Source organism: Oreochromis niloticus, linkage group LG5, assembly GCF_001858045.2.
Source record: "Oreochromis niloticus isolate F11D_XX linkage group LG5, O_niloticus_UMD_NMBU, whole genome shotgun sequence".
In the NCBI taxonomy this organism is placed as follows: Eukaryota; Metazoa; Chordata; class Actinopteri; order Cichliformes; family Cichlidae; genus Oreochromis; species Oreochromis niloticus.
This window is the reverse complement of record NC_031970.2, coordinates 26,843,434-26,862,728: the sequence shown is the minus strand read 5'-3', so window position 1 is coordinate 26,862,728 and position 19,295 is coordinate 26,843,434. Positions and strand designations below refer to the sequence as shown.

Sequence of the window (19,295 nt, the reverse complement as noted above, 5' to 3'; positions counted from 1 at the left end):
TAATTCCAACTCCCTCCACATTTTTGCCTGAAGCATAACTGACAGCCTTCAAGCCATAATCAACGTGTCTGTAGCATTCATGAAACTGTAATTAACCTTTTCACCATAGCAATATTACAAACAGCATAAACAAGACAGAGAAGCATGTCTTCTAGGGCCAAAAAACCTTCACACTCAGTGGGCTTGCATGAGGGAAGTGTTTTTGACCACCAGATCTTTTTCTACCAACATGCACATAAAGATGACTATGTTATGTTAACTTTGCCTGGAAAACAGCTAACAGCTGAAGCCAGATGCATAAAACCACGAGTAAACATGTATATATGACGTTCTATTACTATGTATATGATTTCATGAAGAAATATGTATGTCAAGAGCTCAGAGTGCTCATAATATGTCTAATATCCCATTCAGATTTGCATTTAGATTACACATCATTCCAGCCTCTAGTATATAATATAGTTAGTTGCTGATATATTGTGTTGATTTTGGGAAACGACTGATCATTGTTCATACGTATTATAAACGAGGTCAGTACCGCAGTGTTCATTCAAGTTGAAACACAAAAGCTGCAAGAAAAAGAAACAATAATGTGATGGCTAACACATTAGCAATTTAAATCTTGCCTTTACACTACTGCATATATTGAGGTCATTAATTCTGCCAATATAACATTGATCTTGGAGAGTGCACAAGGCTTTGATTTTTGCATTTTGCATTATGGTGCACTGCCAGCCTCTGGAGCTTTTAGGGTCATATGAGGAGGAAAAAAAACAATTTCAAGTGACTGAGCAGTGTTTAGTGACGAGTGCAGATCCTCACAGCAGAGTTTTGCTGCAGGGCTGGCTCGCCCGTGTACAAGCTAAACTCCTCATTGTAGTTCACGCTGTTCTGGTTTCTCGCAGCTTGAACTGCACAAACAGTAACAGTAAGTGCTAACCAGGAGGCCTGAATGCAGCAGGAACTCACTGAAGCAACATTATCCTGCTGAATTAACCCAGCTTTCCTGTGACACACTTTTGGCTTGGAGGCAGCGTCTCTGAGCAAGATCTAAACATTTCATTGCAGGTCGCATAGCATCTCTGCTGCTCATCAGCCCCTGGTCTTTGTGATCGCTCATTCATCTCTTCCGTCTCTTATTGTTCACCCACCAAACTTTTGTTTTGCCACTCTGTCTAATTGCCTTCTCATAAACCCTGCACACACATTGCTTTTCATATGTCAGATTTTCTTTCTCTTATCTTTTTTTGCATGCTGGGAGTTGATCATTCACAATCCTGCTTTGATCTGACTGGAGGAGCTGCTTTGCAAATAAACAATCAACACCCTCCCCTCCTCTCCTTAATCCTGCTCTTTTCATTTTCACTATCACATAACAAAAGGCGTAATGCCAGCAGAGAATACCCCACTGAGACACTGATGCCAAAAATTTTGTTTTCAAATACATAAACATGACATCATATTCCTGCCTCATTTGTTTCTGTCTGCAGTATATAGTAAACTGTACATTCGTACATATCTATCTATCTATCTATCTATCTATCTATCTATCTATCTATCTATCTATCTATCTATCTATATTTGCATTTTACACAGCTTCCCAATGTTTTTAGAAATGGGTTTGTAGATAGAAAACACATGTACATCACCATCACCACCACTGCTGGGCTCACTGTCACCCACACATGTTAAGATCACTATGATGCTAATTTTTCCACTAGGTGACTATGTGGTCATTACATCTGTTAGTCATGTAAGCAAAACCTAGAGTATTTTTTTAAATCAACCACACTCACTTTGCTCCATGGTTACATTAAATTACAGGGCGGAGTGCTCAGTTTGCTCTCATATTTTTCCTTTGTTCTGAACAGCAATGTTTGGCTATCCCTATTGTGATCAAATGTCACTTGCTGAAGCTCGCTCCTGAGAGAATACTGCAAAAGGCTGCTTTTCTATGTGAGTGCTACTTTCTTGCTCTACTTCCTGCTCTACTTCTTGTCCCCTATAAGTAACCTTGCTGTGGCATACTTTCTTTAGCTAGTCCATCAATGCTGACAAATGTTCATGCTGTTGTAAAAGTTTTGCTTTACTATATTTAAAACCTTTTAAATGGTAAGATAACAAAAGTCAAGACACAATAGAAGATACAGCACCAACTAACCACCACTGTGATTTTGATTGTAATATCTTATACAGTGATTACTGTGAAAACTCTTAGAGGCATTTACGGTTCTGAGACCATGAATGTTAACAAGCCTGGTGAACTGGATTTGGTCTTTTGGGTCCCCCTGAAGATGCAGTTTCTGGTTTTGAGTGAAATATCTAGTCAACTACTGTCCTCGGACACAGAGCAGCGAAACCGTGGATCAAGCTTGCAGTTAGACAGCAATTAAACAAAATTCTGCAATGCGGCACCTTGCCTCAGGGTTTTACAGAGGAGGGCGTGTTTCATTGTGCTTTATAATTTAACACATGAAACAATCAGAAAAATATGTCCCTCATTTTCACGGCCTTGTTCAAATTAACACCACTTACTTTTACCATTCACTCTCTGACCACTGGTACGCTCTCTGTCTCACTACTCACTACAACTTCAAAGCTTTGCTGTGCCCTTAAGAAGACTAGGAGAATTACTAGCATGGGAGATGACTCTGACGTAGTTGTTTGAAGAAGCCGGGGTGAAATAGAAGTCGGGGATTGAGAGTTGGGATAGGGATAGGGATGGCTAGGCTGGATAGGTAGAGCAGGCCATCTACTGATCAGAAAGTTGGTGGTTTGATCCCCGGCTGCTCCAGTCTGCATACCAAATATCCTTGGGCAAGATACTAACGCCGAGTTTTTTTTTCTGATGCATCCATCGGAGTATGACTGTGTGTGACTGGTAGATAGAAACCATTTAAGTATAATGGGTGAATGGGTGTAAATGGATGAATGAGGCATGTTGTATAAAGCACTTTGAGTACTCCAGAATCAGAAAATTAGTATAATCAGTCCACTTACCAAGTCATAGGATGCATAGGATCCATGCTGTCCTATGAAAAACTAACTACATCATTACTGCTTGCATTGGAATTAAGAGGATAAGTAGCACCCAGCTACTGCTAATGAGATGCATTTGATTAACTGATCATAAGCAAAGCAGCCTTGAGCTTTTCAGATAATTTGCTCCCAGTTTTTCCAGAAATAGATCTACCACCAAATTCACTCTGAGGTCAGACCGTGCAATGCCTCAAAAAACCTCAAAAAAACCCAACCGTTAGATCTCAGACTCTACAGGCCTCAGCTAGCATGTTAAATGTCAAAGTTCATGACAGTACAATTAGAAAATATCTGAACAAGTATAGCTTTCTTGTAAGGCTTGTCAGGAGAAAGGGTCTTCTCTCTAAAAAGAACATGGCAGCCGGCTTAGGCTTGCAAAGTTGACTCTGAACAAACCACAAAACTTCAGCAACAATGTGCTTCTGACAGATGAGGCTAGAGTGGAGATGTTTAGCACAGAAACATGTCAGCACAAACACTTCAAGCCAACTGTCAAGTATGGTGGCGAAGAGGTGAAGATTTGGTCTCGTTTTGCAGCCCCAGGAGCTGGGCACCTTGCACTCTTCAAGTCGACCACAAGCTCCTGTGCATACCTTTGTGCTCTAGAGGGAAATATGATCTGTACAACTGTTAATGCTTGGTCCAAACTGGGTCATGCAACAGGAGAATGATCCTAAGCGCAGCAAATCTACAAAAGAACCTCTCAAAAAGAAAGGAATCAAGGTGCTGTCCAGGGTTATGGTTAGGATCAAAGTCCAAACGTCAACCTGATTGAAACGCTGTGTCGGCACCTTAAGTGAGCATCATAAATGAATGCCAGCAAATGAAATGAAGCAACAATCTAGAGTAGGGTAAAATTCCTCCGCAAGCATGTGAGAGATCGAGAAAGTCATACAGAATACAGATTCTATGAGATATTGAACTGTGAAATGTACCCAAACGTGTTTTTTTACACAATGGGATACTGCCATGTGATGTACGACAGCTTATCCAGCCTTACCAGCGCAGTCAAATCACTGGTCATTGGAAATATTCACTCAGTATTAGATCAATGAGAACATCATATTGCCTAGAGAACTATAAATCACCATGATGACTGCTTGGAAAAATACACCTAAAAACAACTTCAGTGTATCAGCCATCATTGAGCTAAGAGTGTCTCTCATCTGATTGCCCATGGGACTCCTTGCTATGGTAACAACCCAACTAATGACCACCATTGTGGCAACAGCTGCAGTCGTAGCAACAGTTGGCTATCGCAGCTTTTTCACACAGAGACAAAAGGACGAGAGGGTGAGGAGGAGGAGAGGGCAGGAGGCTTTCTGTCATCCGCAGTCAGATGGGGCATGCATTAGTATCTGGTGAAGCTCCTCTCGATTCATCCTGTTTTTTAATCTCTTCATCTGTCTTTTATCTGTAGGTTACCTCATTTTCAAGAGATAAGTGACTGCTTAATTCTCAGACAAATGGATTTTCAGTTCATAAATACAGAAATTGTTCCCATCATCCCCATTACAGTATTCCTCTCTTTCGTTCATTTCTTGCAGCAGCTTCCACCCAAAAAGAAAACAGAAACAATATGTGTTAAGCAGCTCCCTCGTCTATCAACCTAATGTCATTCACCCACCCTAGTGATTCTTCCATCCCCCTCTTTTTAGCATCCTTATTCATTTGTTCAAGTTGCACACTATAATTTTTGCATCATATCCTCTCACCTCTCTCATGGCTTCTGCCGCCTCATCCCTCACACTGTAATTTACCTTTCTTTATGAGTCTCCAGCTCTAACCTTCTCCCTGCCTCTGTCTCTCCATCAACACCCCCCCTTGGGCTGCGAGTGGCCCGTGTGAGCGAGAGTGCTGAGAGACCCTGAAATATTGATGTCCCTAGGCGATGGCAACCTCCAGCAGTCTCTGCAGGGGGTACAGGCTGTGGCCACAGCCAGGTCGAGTCAAAGTGGGTTAACTTTAGCATGAGGAATGGCCCTGGCAGATGGAGGCAAGGTGCAGTGAAACATGATGGAGTATGTGTGCGTATGAGAAAAACCATGTTATCCCAACTGCCAGCTGGCATCTTCACATGCATCTGGTAATTTGCTCCCAGGTAATCTGGAGCTTTGTCCAAGAATGTGTGTGTAAGCAAAGAGTGAGCTCATGAGTGGCTTTCCTCCCTTTTTTCCCTTATTCCTTGTGAACTAAGCACAGTTCTCCAGTCTGAGATTTGCTAACGAATCTATTTGTTTATGCGCCCTTCCCCCTTCCCTCTCTTCTCTTCTGTTGTTTTCCACCACCTTCTTCCGTCTCCTTTGACATCTTTCTTCCCCAGTAAGAAACCCATTATCTTCCTCCCTCCTCATTTTCTCCTTGTTAGTCACAGACTTAAATTTAACAAAATATATCTTTTTCTATGTTTCCTAAAGATGCCATCTGCCTTCTTTTCTTATTGACTTTTTCTCTCAAGTGAAGGTGACCTTGTCAAAGGGATCCATAAGAATTGCCATGGAGACGGCATCCAGCTGGATGATGCTTATGGAGAGAGAGGGGGGATGGGAGGGGTAACAGGAAAAGGCAGTATGAGAAAGCAACGGGGTGAAGGCAGATTCATTACAGATGTGTTTTCTCTGACTCCAGATTCACAGTCCCATCACTCAGGTTCAAATTACTATGATACTTGCACTCTCCATCTCTCTCATTCTCTGCCTCTCTGGATTTGTTACTTCATGATTTCTAGGGTAAGCATAGCTCTTGTCCTGCTTAATATGCATTTCATTTACATCAGTTGCCAGGTTACATGTTTACTGTTTTAAACAGGTTTGAAAGACCCATAAGTCTAATTTTCACAATGAGATATAGCATTCTTGGACTGGGGCAAATGCCGACATGGCCAAAGAATAAATCTTCTCTCCTTGTACTGAAGTTAGGCCCCTTTTCCAAAACACTTAGAGGAAGATAGCAAATAAGTGTGTGTCATATTAAACAATGACACACTGCTCACTTTGTCCAGCAGTAGTTTACTCAGCTGAATATGCCTGAAACTCTGTCACATGCTAATGTGCATCAACTGTAAACACTGATTTGAGCAGAGTAAATAAAAGTACTAGACTGGACCAAAAATCATGCAGAAGACGAATAAATACATTCTCGTTTGTCTCTATGTGGTTAACACGCTCATATTTCTTGTTGTTTTAAACCTCATTTTAGTGGCAGAAATGCGGTTGGAAATTCGGTTGCAGACTTGATCAAAAATTGATAAGGTGAGAAAAACTGAAAGCGCAAATGCAGCTACGGTTTATATACCTATGTGCTTGTACACAGCAAGAGCTTCTCTCTTTGTACGAAAATGGGCTGATAAGCAATTAGTTTCTTGTCTTTAGCTGCTCAGATCCGTGTTATGATTTCACAATCCAGCTGTGGCACGTACATGAAAATCATTCAAAGATAAAAGGGTAAAAAACAAGAAATTGGTGTTGGCTTTCCAGTGTGACACGGTTATTCTCTATTTCACATACATAAAGAGGAGAAGCGGCTGAAACACTCAGTAGCATAAAGTCATTTGAATTCCAGAAAAGGAAAACATGCTTTTTCACTGACAAATTTTCTGCCCACTGGTTGTTTTGTATGTGAGATTCAATCAGGTCTGCAATGCGTCACTCACACAGACGTAGGCAGACATTCACAGCTGCCTGTCAATATTAGGGCCATCCTTTTTTCTAGGCATCGATTCTAAATCTAAATGTATATTTACAGGATATACTTAAATAAATAAAAGAAAGACGGTAGTGCTTGATCTATGACAGAGACTGTGTTCGCTATATGTGTTTATTTTGTGCAGTGCATAGCCTACATATGTGTGCTACATGAAAGATTGCAGTATACATTACCATCAGAGGACCACAGTATCTACTGAACCCCAGTCAAAGAAGGAGAAAAAAAGAGAACAGATGTTAAGACAAAAAAGCCACTGGCCAAATTCATTTTTAATAAACTATTTTAGAAAGAAACACTTCTGGCTGCCTCTTTCATTGACTCCCTCAGGTGCAGCAAGCTGCTGAGTTTTACTTCAGACTGCAGCAGAAATCAGAGTGTTTAACTTTGAGCTAGACTGCATCAGTTTAATCTTGAGTCAAATAAACCCAAAATTGTACCACATATTGTTTCTCATAAGCGAGTCAGAAATGTAATCTATTGTTTATAATGTACCATTTGCATTTGTATTTGCAGCATGTATTACTGTTACTATTATTGGACTAATATTCACTCAACTCATATTGAGACTCCCTTAGTCACTCAAAGAGGAATATGGATTTGTAGTATAGGAAGTTTTGAGTCACTCATATGGTACTGAGTAAGCAGAGTAACGTGTCTGTTTGCTGGTATTAGGATTCAAACTTGCTTTTTTTGCTAGCAGTGGTCATGAAAGAGGTGAGAAAGAACCAAAAGATAAAAGGTGTGGACTAGAAAACCAAAACAAATGGCTGAAAGATGCTAAAATATCCTCTGACAAGCTGAGAACTGCACATTAGTGTGCCAAATCTTACTGGGTTCTTCTCCACAAATTACACATATAGTTCTGTGAAAAAGAACGTTTTTCATAGGACTTTATGCAGTCCTATCAAAAACTAAATGCACCCAATGATTCAGTATTTTGTAGAATCAGCTTTAGCAGCAATAACTTGAATAACTTGAATAACTTCTGTATGAAGGAATTTTGGTCCACAGTTCAGTTCATTGAGGTTTGCAGACATTCATTCATGGACAGCCTCTGTTCAGTCAGGTTGAGGTCTGAACATACAGAGGAGTTCATGGTCGACTGAATAGCTGTAAGTGGCTCAGGTCCTGTGACTGCACAACAAACTCCAAAGCAACATCTTTTCCCTGTGTGTTATGGCCAAATATTTCTAAGTTGATGTTGTCTGTCCGATGGACACTACTCCAGAATCTTTTGGTTTATTCACATGTTACTAAACAAAGCTGCACTTCCATGTTCTTTTTAGATATGTAAGAGGCTTTCTAGTGGCTGGCCTTCCAAAAATTTCCCAACTGTACTGAATTTTAACATTCAACATGCTAACTAAGTCCTGCAGAATCTGGTGTGTAGCTCTTCAGGAGTTTCTCAGACGAATGCACTATCTGACTTTGGGGTGAAATTGCAGGTACAGCCACTCCTGGGAAAATTGCAGCATTGTGTTAATAAAAAATCTGAATGCTCCAGATTAGCAAACTGCCAAAACATCTGCTTTTATTAGAGGTGATCACACATGTTGACGATCAATTAATAAAATGTATTTGATTAACTGCACTTGGCTGATACTTAGCCTCTTAATTATTATAAAAGCAGTAAGACTTTACTTAGGGTGTACTTTCACAGGACTGCATAGATTAGTGTATTAATGCAAAAGCAAAGTACAAAAACATAGAAAACCACAAGTGGAATAATTACTTAATGTGGGTTTGTGCATATGCATGTGTGCAAATCACAAAAGTACAGTGTGTATGAGCTTACCTCTGTATGTATGAGCTCATGCAAACATATGTAATGGTTCGGCCTTGCCCAACACTGAATGAGAGCAGTGTGGCTACAACAAGCTGTGCACTCTAATAGCTATTTGTGGAGGAATAGATGGATGGCAGCACCTCTGTATCTCTGGCCCTTCATTGATAAAAAGCATGAGAGGGCACTTGACAGAGAAGGTGTAAAGAAGTGGGAGCAGGGATGGCAGTAAGTCAGGATGGTGCTATACAAAATGAAATAGTTTGATTTTGTTGAGAAAGTCGCCATGTCTGGACACAAGACATGACAATTTGCAGCAGTTGTTGCTGCTTGGTCTTCATTCAAGGTGATTCCCATCTAACACCAACATACTAGCAAGTTAACCTTTCATGCAGCACAAAGGAGGCATAGTGCTGTCTTACATTATCTTTTACTTTGAGCGACTATGAAATGTGTTGCAGACGATCTTTGAAATGCATGAAAGCCATCTTCCTGTGTTTACCTTGTGTTGTTTTCATCTGCTGTACTCTGCTTTCAGTATGTGAAATCACTGCTTTTTATATGAAACTACTGGATAAAAAAAGTTCACGTAAAATATTCCTCACAGATAATTAATATTGACAACTGTTCTCCCAAAACAGACAAATTATTTTATTCCCCTCAGTGGACAACCTTTAATGTAATCTCTTAACTCCAGTTATCGGTGTTAAATCCTTACAGTTAATTAATTGTCCTAATTAAATTAATGTATGATTAGTTAATTTTTTATGATGGAAAACAAATATTAATAAACAATATTTGTAAAGGTAAATAAGGTAATCAGCATTTAAAAATACTCTTAATGGTCATAAAAAGATGATAATCCTAGTATACATGCTTACTGTAGTAAATGTACTGATAGCAAGCTGCTAATTACACATACACAAGTCAAGCACAGTGTTAATGTCAACACTAAATAAAACAGCACATAGCCATCCATAATAAAATTACAGTCATAAAGAGAAGGACAAAACATACAAAAATGTAATATTTAAAACTCAAATTCTGCACACATAAATTAGTCACATCTTGTTTTGAGTTGTTTTTGACTGCAGGCAGATGAATATTTTGCTACATTTGTGGTGGAGGTGTAAACTATGCAAACATAGAGCAAACTAAATTAGCATGGAAAGAACAAAATGGAGCCAGGGGTGCACAACATTATAATAATCGGGAATTTGCTTTGCGTTCTGGGATATTAACTCTCTTAGGACAAAACCCTCATTTTGGCACTTGCATTAAATTCCCGTCACAGAAATATGTGGTGACATTAAGAATCATATCTGTGCTCTGTGGCAATGTGACTGCAGCTGACCAAAATGAATACTTTATTGTGACATCATTTATCATATTAACATGTTAACATGAAATTCCATCCATCCATCCTTCTATCCATCCATCCTTCCATCCTTCCATCCATCCATCCATCCTTCTATCCATCCATCCATCCATCCATCCTTCCATCCATCCATCCATCCATCCATCCTTCCATCCATCCATCCTTCCATCCATCCATCCATCCATCCTTCCATCCATCCTTCCATGCATCCTTCCATCCATCCATCCATCCTTCTATCCATCCATCCATCCATCCATCCATCCATCCATCCATCCATCCATCTCCATCCATCCATCCTTCCATCCATCCATCCTTCCATCCATCCATCCATCCATCCATCCATCCATCCTTCCATCCATCCTTCCATCCATCCATCCATCCATCCATCCATCCATCCTCTTCTGCTTATCCGGGGCCGGGACACCACTTTTTAAAAAACTCCCAAATGTCAGCGCCTCATTGCCACGAGGAAGTTCCTGAGCCAAATTTATACCTCAACATCTTTGAATAAACACATAACCCATCATAAATCACCAAATGAGGTCAGTGCTTGATGAAGCTGACTCACAAGCTTACAGCGCAATCCAGATGTAGTAGTGGCACATTATTTTAATGAGCTGAATGAGTCTGTGTGTGACCTCTGCACTCAGAGAAGGTTCTGGTCGCTAAGAGGTTACCAAGTGGTCAGATAATGAACTCTTTGCACAGATAAGGATCTGGTCCAATCTGATTACAATTTTAGCAAGGGCTACAGCTGACACTCTGCATTAGCACACTTAGGATTAGACAAAGGTGGGGAAAGTGATCGGTGATGATTTTTTTCTAATTTGTAGAGCGCACTAAAAGCACCTCACTGAAATTAGCTTTGCTATTTTTAGTATAATCTAAAATGTTATATGCTCGAAATCTTTGAAATGTTTCAGGGCAACAGTCATCCAGCAAAGAAACAGCAACAGAAACACAGACGTTAAAGGGGAACTGTTCTTTTCCACTTTTCCAGTTCTATATTTTATTCCAGAACTGTATTAGATGATTAGCAGGTGGCCCTTTATGCAGCTTTATCCTCTGTCTGAAACAAACCGTTTCTTTTCTGGTTTCTCTAACACCCCCCCCCAATCCCTGAAATATCGCTTTCTTCTAATTACCAGAGGTGTAAAATGATGATATTTAACAGAAGCCAAAATTAGTAACACACCTAAAAATACGGAAAAAAAGGACGCATCGGTGGGAAAACCGAGCTAGCCAGTTGTAGTCTAGTCTGACTGCTCCGGCCTACCATTAAAGCGTCTGGTTTCAATAAACAAAGATCGTGACAGCCAAAATGCTAAACTTGAGCCTTTATAATGGAAGAGCACATATGAGAAGGTGGGTCAAAGTTGCTAGGTCCTTACATTTGATGCGATGTACAAACATCTCAAATATTCTGTTTGTTGTACTTGAATTGGATCAGAACTTGACAGTTAAATAGCCTCTTTCTATTGAAGTACCAGAATACCGCTTCCTGGTATTGTTTTTGCCACACATCAGTATCCAGTGACCAGAGGAGATATCCACCTTTCATCTGTACTGTCAGCACTACAGCTGAAGTGAGCTATTATCTCCCAGCATGGGCAACCCCTAAAGGATTAACCAGAAATCCTTCTTAAATCTGCCCACATCATAAAAACCATGACACAAGCTCTTGCATGGATACTGTTCTACAAACAGTTATAATAATACCAACAGGCAATGTCAGAATCCAGTCGCTAACAACTATCAGCATAACTTTACCAGCTAGCTCTACCCTTGGGTTCAGATGTCAGGCTGTCACAGCGATTCACTAATCCTGTTGCAGCTGTCACGACAAGAAGTTCAGAGCTTCCTCTTCTGCTGTTATTAGACAGATGTTTGCTTTTGTTGTGTTACTTTTCTTCTCGAGAGATTATTCTTTGTTTAATTATTTTCAAATTAGAACAAAGTGATCTGCTGCAAGAGATCAAGTAGACGAGACACAAAAGGAGCTAAAAAGTATGTCGGCTTCAGTGGAGGATCTCACGACGCTTCTCTCTCCTTGCATATCTAACATAAACGTTCCCGGGAATGGCAGCATATGCTCGAGATACTTTGGCTGCATTAATAGAAACTAGTGCATGAAATCCTGCAGAAGAAAAACAGATTCTGATGGCATGAGTCACGTCAGTGTTAACAGATGATATAGTCCCTTAAGCAACTGTCAGTGCCGTGATAATCCTCCTATCCCCATATTTAAATGCTAAAGTAATAAACTGAAATAACTGAGGATGACGTGTCAGTTATTAAAATTAACATTAGCATTTTTGGAAGGCATAATGACACAAATCAAGCCTATGTAAGATCCAGCACTTTGTTCATAAAATACATTTGGTCTTGCTATGAGTCAGCGATGACGAAATCCAGACTTATTAAACCACGATGCCTCATGGCTGAGTGGAGCTAAAGCTGGCACAGGGACAAAATCTGATGGTTCCTTGTGTTGTCAGGACATTGTCCAGGTCATGATATAGGTCAAAAACAAGGACAGTGGCAGTTTCTGCAAGGGGAGGGAGAAAGAAGGGGGGGATGGGATAGAGAAAGAATAAAAGGGGGAATAAAGCAACAGCATTAAAAGAGGCAGAAGCTGACCTCAGAGCACCCTGGCATTAGCTTGCTCAGAACAGAGCCTGGATTTGGAAAAATCAGAGCTTTCCACTCTAAAATAATCCACATTTGATAGCTTCCTATCAGCCTGATTGGTACTGACTAGTGAAAAGACGCAACAAACGCATGCACGAACATTTCTCTGTCCTTCCCACTCACGTAAACATAGCATACACTCTCGACTTCACCGTCTCTGCCAAACAAAAACGGTCCCTTTGCTGAGGCTACAGATTACCAAGTAGGGCTTTTACCTCATGTCACTTTTATTGATATGTCCAAACGGCTAGTCTGTTTGTCTTTGTTTGTGTGTGCATGCTCACAAAGGCAATGGTCATGTGTGGCCATTTTAAAGGCCTGCACAGCCTAGAAACATGTACATTTCCATATATTTCCTCTTCATTGAGCATCATTTAGCTCCACAGAAGCACCACTCCTATTTCTACTGACAGCAGGGCTGACAATCAGGTCAGCAGTTGGCCTATTTAAGGCACGACGAAGTCAAGGCCTCTTGCTTGTTTAGTCATTTGAGCGCTTATGCTGGAGTAAATAACACATAAGATAGGCATAAAAACATCTAAATATGCACACTTGAGGAGATGTTTCACAAAGCATGCTTTTTGTTGCACTTCCAAGGAGGTCAAGTGAGGTTTTGTATCAAATATGCACGGGCTCATGCGACCAGCTAACAGCCCAGGACAAGTGCAGAGCTGTCTTTGTGAAGGTCAACCTTCTCTTACTGCCTCTTTGACACACACACACACACACACACACACACACACACACACACAGTGGTTGTCCAAATGGCTCAGCACACTAAGTATATGTATTTACTTGCAATGTCACAGAGAGCGAATTCTGCTGTTAATTCTGTCTGTGACCTTGGTCACACAACATGACGTACGAGATGTTACACAAGTCAGAGAATGGACTAAAGCCCAGAAGTCTACAGGAACTAATTACTACTCGTGTCATTGATCTTAAAACAGTGATGTGACCTAATGTTTCTAAGTATTACCACTACAAACCAATATTTGTATCCCCAAACATCTGTACATGAATCTTTTTTCCAAATCTAATTCTAAGGCTTTAATGAGCTAGTAATTAAAATGACTTCCAGTACACACTGCTATACTTTTTATTATTATAATAAAATGAGATGAGCACACATTTCAGTAATTGAAGGAGTTTAGACCACAGTTTAGGGCCATAATGACTAATCACTGCTTTTGAAAATTTTACAGCAATGCTTCACTCACTCTTGCAGCTAGACTGCAAAGTTAGATTTCATCCTTACACCTTTTTTTCTGCAACTAGTAACTTGACTCGCATTGTAGGTCAGGATTACACAAAAAATACTTCAGGATAAGCACTTGCCACCACAGGAGGAGGAAGAGACATGTCCTGAGGTAACAAGGACCATCCTGTTTCAGTCAGTGCGCTCTTGTCTCAGAAACTATTGAATGGACTGATATTTTGTACACACTTTCGCAGCCTCTCAAGATCAACTGCAATAACTCTGGTTTCATATAACTCCTCAAGTCTTAAAACACATTATTCACTCTAAAAATTTAAGTTAACCACACAAAGTGTTGTGGTACAGGAAATGCTCCTCTCCTTCTGAAATCAGTTGATGTTCCACGCTTGTAATTTTCTCTAATTTCACTAACCTCTCTCTTGCTCTTTTTTATATCATTGTCAGATAACAGTGTTAGACTATACTGATAAGCAGTGTTGGTCAAGTTACTTGAAAAAAGTAATCAGTAACTAATTACTGATTACCTCCCCCCAAAAGTAATCCCATTACTTTTCTGATTACTTAATTTTCAAAAGTAATTAATTACTTAGTTACTTAGTTACTTTTTAACAACACGATTTACAACCTGAATAGGTGATAAAGCGATAGATCTTTCAGCCCAATTCTACTTTTTCTGCATAATCCATCATACAAAATGTAATCAAATGGAAAAGTCTCTTTTTAAAACTTGTTTTATTAGTTTTAATCTTTTAACTTTATGCATCAAGCAAAAATTAAATTATATGCAACATTCTCTGACTGGAAGAAATTTGTTTAACATTTAAACCTATTTTCTGCACATTCCAGCACATAAAATAAAAAGTTTTTTTGTGCTTACACTCAGTCTTTCAAATAAATGCAAGTGAAACACAGCAGAAAATAAATAAAATCAAAGACTCAGGGGTCCTGTTGCTCTATTTTCACCTGTATAGCAGGTGGAGGTTTGCCCTGGTGCAGGTGTGCCGCAGCGGTTAGCGGAAGAATCCGCGAGTTTGTCTGTGAATTTCTCATTCCGTGGTAGCGTACTCGGCGCTTGCTCGGGAGTTAAGGGGTTTTTTCGCTGTAAAAAGAAGTTTTCTTTCCACGCAGTGAACAGCAGGCGCTAATGTTTTTGTCACTTTTTACGGAATCATACTCAAAGTAAGGTCAGTACTTCCACGCTTTAAACGCTGCACGCTCATACTCTCTCCCGCACTCGATATATTATCCATTGTTGATCTGCACACAGCTGTTGCCACGAACGTCGCACTCGCTTACGTCATTGTCATGAGACACTCTCGCAAAAAAATCACGGTTTTACTAACGCAGTAATGCAGCGTGCTTACGGGAAAGTAACAATAATCTAATTACCTTTTTTGCAATAGTAATCCCTTACTTTACTCGTTACTTGAAAAAAGTAATCGGATTACAGTAACGCGTTACTTGTTACTGCCCATCTCTGCTGATAAGACAGCAATAGACCATCAACCATACAGTTCACTAGTACTACAGTAATGTATTATTTCTATTAGAGAGATTGTGTTTTTCTTTTCATCTAACTGTACGAACAAATGCTCTTGGTCAAATATGATTTCATTATAATCTGCTCAGTAATGGCATTATATTAAATAGGCCAGATACAAGCTGGCTATATGCAGCTATGCAGCTGGTTCGCCTGCCTAAGTTGACACATAGAGCATGAAAAAAAAGAATCAGGTCATGGGCATTTAATATGAAGGCGCCGTGACTCATATGATGGCAGGAAACAATACAGTGACATGACAAGATGTCAGTAATATTGGAAATGTCACCAATTCACAGTAGAACTAAGGGAAACATTATTATCACAGTGATTCATTCCTTTGAAATGAACTTCTGTCTCGCGGTTATGAAGCCTATTTAAAATTACAGACACCAGGGTGTATTATTGCTGCCACACGACACAAGGTTTGGATCAGACGGCACTTTTAAGGTTAACAAAACACTCAGCACTAATATTCTTTCTTCTCCGTATGCTATTCAGTGTGCATCGTCTTATTTATAAAATAGGCAACAAGTCAATACCGTGTACGGCACATTTATTTTAGTCTACACACACTTAGATGGAAGAAATATCACAAATAAACTAAACTGAGTGTGAATTTGTGTTTTCCCGTCATTTACTTAATGCTGTTGCTGGTAGGGGGTAGGTAATCAGATAAATAAATTTCCACCTGTTATAAAATGAAATATTTTGGGGTGGAAAATGATGCAATTATAACACAATCACAGTCTTCAGAAACAGTTTTTTGTGATAGTTAGTCACAGATGTAGATGAATCCTAGAGTTAAAAACCAGGTTGTGATTGTGGAGCGTTCACTGGCGGATCCCAAGAGATCGTATATCGGATGCACTTGTCTATAAAGTGTTTTCTCTTTTATTGTGTGGTACTGCTGTTCATTACTTGCTTGTACCTTTTATGACTCACTGATAAAAGCATAATAACCTCCACCATGGGTGCATCAGTCAGAGCATCAACTCTAATAAAGTCATCCAGAGACCAAATAGATCCCGAGATACAAGCTGTGGTAACGTCTTAGTGAGGAGAGGAAACTATCAAGTAAAGGGCATGATTTTTTTTTTCTTTGCCTGTTACAGTGCAGAATACAGCAGGGAGGATTTTTTTTATTTTTTTAACCATCACAAAACTCTGGCTCTGGCATCAGTGTTCTGGTAATCCAATTTTTGAATTCACTGCAGTTTGTCTGGCGTCACTGACAACATTTATCTTGTCGGTATGTGTCTGAACTCTTTCACTCTTTAATACAAGACCAACTCAGGTCAAGGGCTGCTTATTACTGAGACAGAACGGATAAAGGGACGACATGCAAACAATGCTTTCATGCAGTGTATTCAAGTTTTTCTCAGATTGGAAAAGCTTCCCAGAATGTACAGAAATTGCTAAATTGAAAAAACAGCTATAGCATGCACACCTTACATAATCATCAACACAGACCTGATTCTTAACACAATTATACTTTATTGCTTCTTAACAGAAATATTGTATCGGGAGCCTTTATCCTTGCTGTTGTTGGTGCAGTACAAAGTGTAATATGATTAGTGCTGTAGTGCCAAGAGGGCTTATTGCTCCCTTCACAACTTCTCAAATGCACTGACAAGTCATCAATGACTCAGCCCCATGAGAGCGACTGAGGAAGGTTAGTGTGAATTAGCTCCCCAGTGCTGAGCCGCTGTGACGCAGCAAAAAAAGAAAAAAAAAGATGAAATAACATTAGCTCCACTCTTCTCATACAAGCCAGGGTCACTTCAGGCCATTTGATCAAAACTAACCCATGATCTGACTGGCATAGATAACCTTGTTAATCCTCTATGACTGGATTAGCACTAGGGGATGCATGGCTAAAGTTACAAACTAAGAGTTCAGCTTATTTTACATGGTTGATGACGGTTGAGGTTATTTAGAAGGCCAAAGTTTTCATTTGATATTGCTTTCAAAGAAGTGATCATATTTTCTATTCTAGCTGGTTAAAGAGGATGCACCGTGTGTCTGAAAACAGACTGATGTATTTAAAAAACGAAATCATAAAAAAGCAGAAGTGAAGCTCGGATGATACATGAGCCAAGCTAACATCTCAGTTAATTTTTACTGATCACAGATATAAAGTTGTCTGTCTATTTGACAACGATTAGTTAGAAGCAACATGTAATGTAAACATGATTAGGGCAAATTAGATGTATTGAGAAATAAATAAATATATACTGGTTATCATTAGAACATTACCTATCTATTTACAGTGGCACCTGAAGGGATAGGATATATATAAGGCAGCAAGTAAACAGTGAGTTCTTGCTGGAAAAACAGTTAAGTGTCCAGGCAAAGAACTGAGCAACTGCAATAGGATTGAATTGGACTATTGCAAAAACATGGCAGGTCTTGTAGGGTGTTTCCTGTGTGGAGTAGTTATTCCCAGCTGCAGCTGCAGACCTGTCAGAAGGCCCATGCTGCCGCCTGTCCATCACTGAAAGTGCCTACAGTGGGTATAAGAGTAGTGGGAACATGGAGGAATTAAAGAGTGGTGGTCTGGTCTGATGAATGTTTACCTGAAATGATGTCGTTAGCTGTGTGTATTCTCTAACCTCATGACGAGATGCCAACAGGATGCACTGTGGGAAGAAGGTATGCAAGTTATGCAGAGAAACCTTGGGTTTTAGCATTCATGTGGCTGTTACTCTGACAGATATAAGCCGTTTAGTCACTGTTGCAAACCACAAACTCCACTTTATATTAACTGGCTCTTTCTAAAATTTTATGCACAGTGCCACACAGCCACCATTGTTAAGCAATGGTTTGCGGTACGTGAAAGAGTTCAAGGTGATGACTCCAATTGAGGAACTGAAGGATGGGCTAGAAAAACAAGTCTGAACCATTAAAGCTTCCAGGACTTAAATGATCCGCTGCTAACATCTTGTTAGTCTTCTTCAACACTCAGAACAGATGCATAAGGGCTGCTAAATGCAACTATTTACATATGACTCTACAGCCACAGCTCTGTGAGGCTATACTTAGGTGCAGCAGTGCTTCAACCTAAATACTAACATCAGCATGCCAACATACTGATAATGGTTGGGATAATCACGCTGGGAAATTGTCTGAAGTTGCCCTTTCTTGTATGCAGTGCACACATAGAGGAAATGTTTCATTAGGTTTAAGCATGGCTGCTGCATGGGTAGAGCACACAGAAGTATGACACAGAAAGACCACTCCCTGTTACATGGCCTCAGCTGGACATTGCACAAACTTTTTCCCAATCAACTGAGGTAAGGGCTGCAGTGCACATGTGAAGATGGATGACGACAATGCTAAAATTTGATTTAGATGGTATAATAGTAATTATGTTTAATGCATTTAGCACATTTAGATAGTACAGTGGCGCACCAAGAGACAGACAAACATTGCCAGACAAAGAGAAAATCTCTTATGCAAATATATCATCCAGTCTGCAGAAATGTATAAATACAACAAACCGATCACCAAATAGCAACTTGTCATTTTTTTAAAGACAACTTGATGAGCTGTTTTTGCATTCTGCCTTTTGAAAGATGTCGTGGAAATTAAAGAAATTGTGCTTGTAGAGTGACTGCAGGAAAAAACGAGAGAAAACAATGACTTGTTGAATATGAATCTGACATCAGTTGTGTCAGATTAAAGGAAATTGCCCTGATATGCAGATTTGTTAATACACTCCATTAAGTATACGTGTGTGTCTCAAGAGTTTCTGCCTCATCTTTGTTCATTTGTTTTTTTATTTTGAGAGCTGGCTTCTGAACCTGGCAGTTTCAGTGCCTGTCTATTTATCTGCACTATTCTCCCTTTCCTGCTTTCCTGTTTTTCTTCTCACTCAGTGATATCCTTTATGAGTCACCTGCAGGTCTATGCTGCGGAGGACTCCAGTAATTACTCC

General features: G+C 39.8%; 1 protein-coding gene across 7 annotated transcripts in view; it reads right to left on the bottom strand.

The window, feature by feature from the left end:
• dlgap4b (discs, large (Drosophila) homolog-associated protein 4b) overlaps positions 1-19,295 on the bottom strand; it is a 117,237-nt gene that overhangs the window by 88,772 nt on the left and 9,170 nt on the right. The window contains exon 2 of one of the 7 annotated variants that reach the window (XM_025907383.1): positions 17,935-17,997. The exons of the other annotated variants lie outside the window; for them this stretch is intronic. The gene's annotated coding sequence lies outside the window, so the exon portion shown is untranslated. The remainder of the gene's footprint in view (positions 1-17,934; positions 17,998-19,295) is intronic. 7 annotated transcript variants of the gene reach the window in all.